Here is a 7,500-nt window from a genome sequence, read left to right as displayed (position 1 = left end):
CCGTACTGGGACATGGTCTGGCATATCCCGCTCTCTGGAACTCTGTATTCATCCATGCGTTACACCTGCTGTTCTGACATCAGCATCCGAGAATAGTGTGCCGTTATGGGACATGGTCTGGGATCTCCTGCTCTATGGAACTGTTTACTTCATCCATCCACTGCACCTGCTGTTCTGCCATCAGTGTCCGACAATAGCGCTTCATCATCGGATAACTGCCGTGAGATACCGCTCTCTGGAACTGTTTCTTTCATCCATCCACCGCACCTGCTGTTCTGCCATCAGTGTCCGACAACAGCGCTTCTTCATCGGATATCAGCCGGGATCTCACGCTCTCTGGAACTGTTTATTTCATCCATCCACCGCACCTGCTGTTCTGACATCAGCATCCGAGAATAGTGGCCCGTACTGGGACATGGTCTGGGATCTCCCGCTCCATGGAACTGTGTTCTGTTTATTTCCTTCATCCACTGCACCTGCTGTTCTGACATCAGCATCCGAGAATAGTGTCCCGTACTGGGACATGGTCAGGGATCTCCCGCTCCATGGAACTGTGTTCTGTTTATTTCCTTCATCCACTGCACCTGCTGTTCTGACATCAGCATCCGAGAATAGTGTCCCGTACTGGGACATGGTCAGGGATCTCCCGCTGTCTGGAACTGTGTATTCATCCATCCAGTGCACCTGCCGTTCTGCCATCAGTGTCCGAGAACAGTGCTTCTTCATCGGATATCAGCCGGGATCTCACGCTCTCTGGAACTGTTTATTTCATCCATCCAGTGCACCTGCCGTTCTGCCATCAGTGTCCGAGAACAGTGCTTCTTCATCGGATATCAGCCGGGATCTCACGCTCTCTGGAACTGTTTAATTCATCCATCCACTGCACCTGCTGTTCTGCCATCAGTGTCCGACAATAGCGCTTCTTCATCGGATATCAGCCGGGATCTCACGCTCTCTGGAACTGTTTATTTCATCCACCGCACCTGCTGTTCTGCCATCAGTGTCCGACAACAGCGCTTCATCATCGGATAGCTGCCGTGAAATACCGCTCTCTGGATCTGCTCTGTTCTGGCAGGTAATCAGGGAGATTTTAAGTAGATGAGTGTCCGGGAATAGTGCACTGCACTCGGGCAGGTCACGCCGCGTAACCCGCCCCGTATCCCGGTTCCCGAACCCGCTTTTCCGCCCAAAGTTGTCCGAAGATGCTTAGGCCCAGCTGGGGAACGCTCCCCACGAAGCCCGGGTCTCAGCCCTGGAGCCCTGTGTTTCCGAAAACCAGGTTTCTGAAATCTGCGACCTGGTGGCCCAGTGATGTCAGCTGGAACTTTTTTTTTCCGGTCCGCTCAAAATTCTCCAGGGGATTTTAGGGCTTTGCGCCACATATTCCGACTTTTACTTAGTTTCTGACGGAGCCAAAAAAGTCCGGGTTTTTTTGCCCTCCTTATCGTCCCGACTGGAAACTTTAACTTTTTTTTTTAAGTCAGAAAATTAAAGTCTTTTTCATCCAGGAGACCGACCCTTCCTTCAAAGTGTCCCATACAGTGCTTCGTCATCGGACATCGGCCGGGATCTCACGCTCTCTGGAACTGTTTATTTCATCCATCCACTGCACCTGCTGTTCTGACATCAGCATCCGAGAATAGTGTCCCGTACTGGGACATGGTCTGGGTTCTGCCGCTCTCTGGAACTCTGTATTCATCCATGCGGTACACCTGCTGTTCTGCCATCAGTGTCCGTGAACAGTGATTCTTCATCGGATATCAGCCGGGATCTCACGCTCTCTGGAACTGTTTAATTCATCCATCCACTGCACCTGCTGTTCTGACATCAGCATCCGAGAATAGTGTCCCGTACTGGGACATGGTCTGGGATATCCCGCTCTCTGGAACTATGTTCTGATTATTTCCTTCATCCACTGCACCTGCTGTTCTGACATCAGCATCCGAGAATAGTGTCCCGTACTGGGACATGGTCTGGGATCTCCCGCTCTCTGGAACTATGTTCTGATTATTTCCTTCATCCACTGCACCTGCTGTTCTGACATCAGCATCCGAGAATAGTGTCCCGTACTGGGACATGGTCAGGGATCTCCCACTGTCTGGAACTGTGTATTCATCCATCCGCTGCACCTGCTGTTCAGCCATCAGTGTCCGTGAACAGTGCTTCTTCATCGGATATCAGCCGGGATCTCACGCTCTCTGGAACTGTTTATTTCATCCATCCACTGCACCTGCTGTTCTGACATCAGCATCCGAGAATAGTGTCCCGTACTGGGACATGGTCTGGCATATCCCCCTCTCTGGAACTATGTTCTGTTCATTTCCTTCATCCAGTGCAACTGCTGTTCTGCCATCAGTGTCCGACAATAGCGCTTCATCATCGGATATCTGCCGTGAAATACCGCTCTCTGGATCTGCTCTGTTCTGGCAGGTAATCAGGGAGATTTTAAGTAGATGAGTGTCCGGGAATAGTGGGCCGTTCTGGGACTTGGTCTGGGATATCACACTCTCTGGAACTATGTTCTGTTTATTTCCTTCATCCAGTGCACCTGCTGTTCTGCCATCAGTGTCCGACAATAGCGCGCCGTTCTGGGACTTGGTCTGGGATATCACGCTCTCTGGAACTATGTTCTGTTTATTTTCTTCATCCAGTGCACCTGCTGTTCTGCCATCAGTGTCCGACAATAGCGCGCCGTTCTGGGACTTGGTCTGGGATATCCCGCTCTCTGGAACTATGTTCTGTTAATTTCCTTCATCCAGTGCACCTGCTGTTCTGCCATCAGTGTCCGACAATAGCGCTTCATCATCGGATATCTGTCGTGAAATACCGCTCTCTGGAACTGTGTATTAGTCCGTCCGCTGCACCTGCTGTTCTGACATCAGCATCCGAGAATAGTGCGCCGTTCTGGGACATGGTCTGGTCTCTGCCGCTCTCTGGAACTCTGTATTCATCCATGCGTTACACCTGCTGTTCTGACATCAGCATCCGAGAATAGTGTCCCGTACAGGGACATGGTCTGGTCTCTGCCGCTCTCTGGAACTCTGTATTCATCCATGCGTTACACCTGCTGTTCTGACATCAGCATCCGAGAATAGTGTCCCGTTCTGGGACATGGTCTGGTCTCTGCCGCTCTCTGGAACTCTGTATTCATCCATGCGTTACACCTGCTGTTCTGACATCAGCATCCGAGAATAGTGTCCCGTTCTGGGACATGGTCTGGTCTCTGCCGCTCTCTGGAACTCTGTATTCATCCATGCGTTACACCTGCTGTTCTGACATCAGCATCCGAGAATAGTGTCCCGTACAGGGACATGGTCTGGTCTCTGCCGCTCTCTGGAACTCTGTATTCATCCATGCGTTACACCTGCTGTTCTGACATCAGCATCCGAGAATAGTGTCCCGTTCTGGGACATGGTCTGGTCTCTGCCGCTCTCTGGAACTCTGTATTCATCCATGCGTTACACCTGCTGTTCTGACATCAGCATCCGAGAATAGTGTCCCGTTCTGGGACATGGTCTGGTCTCTGCCGCTCTCTGGAACTCTGTATTCATCCATGCGTTACACCTGCTGTTCTGACATCAGCATCCGAGAATAGTGTCCCGTTCTGGGACATGGTCTGGGTTCTGCCGCTCTATGGAACTGTGTGTTCATCCGTCCACTGCACCTGCTGTTCTGCCATCAGCATCCGAGAATAGTGCCCCGTACTGGGACATCAGCCAGGACGCACCGCCGTCATCTCGTTCGTTCGCTCAGTCATCCATCCACGAAAGCTACCGATCAGCCACAGTGCCCGGAATGATGCCTCCTGCCGGGGTAGCGTCCGCTTGCTCCCCGACAGCCAGTTCTGCATGAGGCTCCGGTTCTTCCACCCCCGCCACTGTCCGAGGGTGTCCGAAAATACTGAGGTCTGAGTCGGATCCGAACCGCACAAACGCCGGTCTTCACGACTGGAGGCCTATGTTTCTAAAAACCGGGTTTCAGGAATCTGCGACCTGGTGGCCCAGTGATGTCGGCTGGAACTTTTTTTTTCCGGTCCGCTCAAAATTCTCCAGGCATTTTCTGAGCTTTCCTTCACATAGTCCGACTTTTACTTAGTTTCTGACGGAGCCAAAAAAGTCCGGGTTTTTTTGCCCTCCTTATCGTCCCGACTGGAAACTTTAACTCCGTATTTTAAGTCAGAAAATTAAAGTTCTTTTCATCCAGGAGACCGACCCTTCCTTCAAAGTGTCCCATACAGTGCTTCGTCATCGGACATCGGCCGGGATCTCCCGCTCTCTGGAACTGTGTATTCATCCATGCGGTACACCTGCTGTTCTGCCATCACTGTCCGGGAATAGTGTGTCGTTCTGGGTCATGGTCTGGGATATCACGCTCTCTGGAACTCTTTATTCATCCATGCGGTACACCTGCTGTTCTGCCATCACTGTCCGGGAATAGTGTGTCGTTCTGGGTCATGGTCTGGGATATCACGCTCTCTGGAACTCTTTATTCATCCATGCGGTACACCTGCTGTTCTGCCATCACTGTCCGGGAATAGTGTGTCGTTCTGGGTCATGGTCTGGTCTCTGCCGCTCTCTGGAACTCTTTATTCATCCATGCGGTACACCTGCCGTTCTGCCATCACTGTCCGGGAATAGTGTGTCGTTCTGGGACTTGGTCTGGTCTCTGCCGCTCTCTGGAACTCTTTATTCATCCATGCGGTACACCTGCCGTTCTGCCATCACTGTCCGGGAATAGTGTGTCGTTCTGGGACTTGGTCTGGTCTCTGCCGCTCTCTGGAACTCTGTATTCATCCATCCACTGCACCTGCCGTTCTGCCATCACTGTCCGGGAATAGTGTGTCGTTCTGGGACTTGGTCTGGTCTCTGCCGCTCTCTGGAGCTCTTTATTCATCCATGCGGTACACCTGCTGTTCTGCCATCACTGTCCGGGAATAGTGTACCGTTCTGGGACTTGGTCTGGTCTCTGCCGCTCTCTGGAGCTCTGTATTCATCCATGCGGTACACCTGCTGTTCTGCCATCACTGTCCGGGAACAGTGTGCCGTTCTGGGTCATGGTCTGGGATATCACGCTCTCTGGAACTCTTTATTCATCCATGCGGTACACCTGCTGGTCTGCCATCACTGTCCGGGAATAGTGTGTCGTTCTGGGACTTGGTCTGGTCTCTGCCGCTCTCTGGAACTCTTTATTCATCCATGCGGTACACCTGCCTTTCTGCCATCACTGTCCGGGAATAGTGTGTCGTTCTGGGTCATGGTCAGGGATATCACGCTCTCTGGAACTCTTTATTCATCCATGCGGTACACCTGCCGTTCTGCCATCACTGTCCGGGAATAGTGTGTCGTTCTGGGACTTGGTCTGGTCTCTGCCGCTCTCTGGAACTCTTTATTCATCCATGCGGTACACCTGCTGTTCTGCCATCACTGTCCGGGAATAGTGTGTCGTTCTGGGACTTGGTCTGGTCTCTGCCGCTCTCTGGAGCTCTTTATTCATCCATCCACTGCACCTGCTGTTCTGCCATCACTGTCCGGGAATAGTGTGTCGTTCTGGGACTTGGTCTGGTCTCTGCCGCTCTCTGGAGCTCTTTATTCATCCATCATGTACACCTGCTGGTCTGCCATCACTGTCCGGGAATAGTGTGTCGTTCTGGGACTTGGTCTGGTCTCTGCCGCTCTCTGGAGGTCTTTATTCATCCATCCACTGCACCTGCTGGTCTGCCATCACTGTCCGGGAATAGTGTGTCGTTCTGGGACTTGGTCTGGGTTCTGCCGCTCTCTGGAACTCTTTATTCATCCATGGGGTACACCTGCTGTTCTGCCATCACTGTCCGGGAATAGTGTGTCGTTCTGGGACTTGGTCTGGGTTCTGCCGCTCTCTGGAGCTCTTTATTCATCCATGCGGTACACCTGCTGGTCTGCCATCACTGTCCGGGAATAGTGTGCCGTTCTGGGACTTGGTCTGGTCTCTGCCGCTCTCTGGAGCTGTTATTTTCCTCCATGCGGTACACCCACTGCTCTGCCATCACTGTCCGAAAATAGTGCTCCGAAATCGGGTAAGTCGCGCGGGGGGCCACCCCTGTATCTCGGCTCCAGGAGCGTCTTTCCGCCCGGGGCCTGGCCCACTATGCTTAGGTCCAGCTGGGGAACGCTCCCCCCGAAGCTCGGGGCCCTGTCCTGGAGATCTCTGTTTCCGAAAACCAGGTTTCTGAAATCTGCGACCTGGTGGCCCAGTGATGTGAGCTAAAAAAAAATTTATCGAAGCGATCTAAAAAAGCCCAGGCATTTTCTGGGCTTTCCTTCACATATTCCGACTTTTACTTAGTTTCTGACGGAGCCAAAAAAGTCCGGGTTTTTTTCGCTCCACATAGTCCCGACTGGAAACTTTAACTTTTTTTTTTTTCCATTATTTCACCCGCGGAGGTCCGCAAACACCTCCAGGGGCCCACAACGGCCGAATTAAGCCAGGAAAAAGACGCCAGAACCCGGATCTCTTTACCAGACACCCCCAGAGCCCGGAACTCGGACCCAAACACCTCCAGAGGCCCACAACGGCCGAATTGGACCCGGAAAAAGACGCCAGAACCCGGATCTCTTTACCAGACACCCCCAGAGCCCGGAACTCGGACCCAAACACCTCCAGAGGCCCACAACGGCCGAATTGAACCCGGAAAAAGACGCCAGAACCCGGATCTCTTTACCAGACACCCCCAGAGCCCGGATGAGCTCCACAAACACCTCCAGAGGCCCACAACGGCCGAATTGGACCCGGAAAAAGACGCCAGAACCCGGATCTCTTTACCAGGCACCCCCAGAGCCCGGATGAGCTCCACAAACACCTCCAGAGGCCCACAACGGCCGAATTGGACCCGGAAAAAGACGCCAGAACCCGGATCTCTTTACCAGACACCCCCAGAGCCCGGATGAGCTCCACAAACACCTCCAGAGGCCCACAACGGCCGAATTGGACCCGGAAAAAGACGCCAGAACCCGGATCTCTTTACCAAACACCCCCAGAGCCCGGAACTCGGACCCAAACACCTCCAGAGGCCCACAACGGCCGAATCGAACCCGGAAAAAGACGCCAGAACCCGGATCTCTTTACCAGACACCCCCAGAGCCCGGATGAGCTCCACAAACACCTCCAGAGGCCCACAACGGCCGAATCGGACCCGGAAAAAGACGCCAGAACCCGGATCTCTTTACCAAACACCCCCAGAGCCCGGAACTCGGACCCAAACACCCCCAGAGGCCCACAACGGCCGAATTGAACCCGGAAAAGGACGCCAGAGCCCGGGTTCCGCTCCATGCCGCACACCACACCTGCAATACCGACCTCTCCCACCGGAGGGAGACAGAGGGCGCCTTCCACCCTGACTGCTGCCCGGGTGAGAGACACTATTCCTGGGGGGACTCTTTATCAGACTCCCCTTAACTAAAAGGGACTGCTGCCCGGGAAAGAGACACTATTCCTGGGGGGGCCTTCTACCAGACCCCCCCTGCC

This window comes from Gasterosteus aculeatus, unplaced genomic scaffold, assembly GCF_964276395.1.
Source record: "Gasterosteus aculeatus unplaced genomic scaffold, fGasAcu3.hap1.1 HAP1_SCAFFOLD_40, whole genome shotgun sequence".
NCBI classification, from domain to species: Eukaryota; Metazoa; Chordata; class Actinopteri; order Perciformes; family Gasterosteidae; genus Gasterosteus; species Gasterosteus aculeatus.
The sequence above is the reverse complement of the archived record's forward strand: the minus strand, read 5'-3'. Positions refer to the sequence as shown.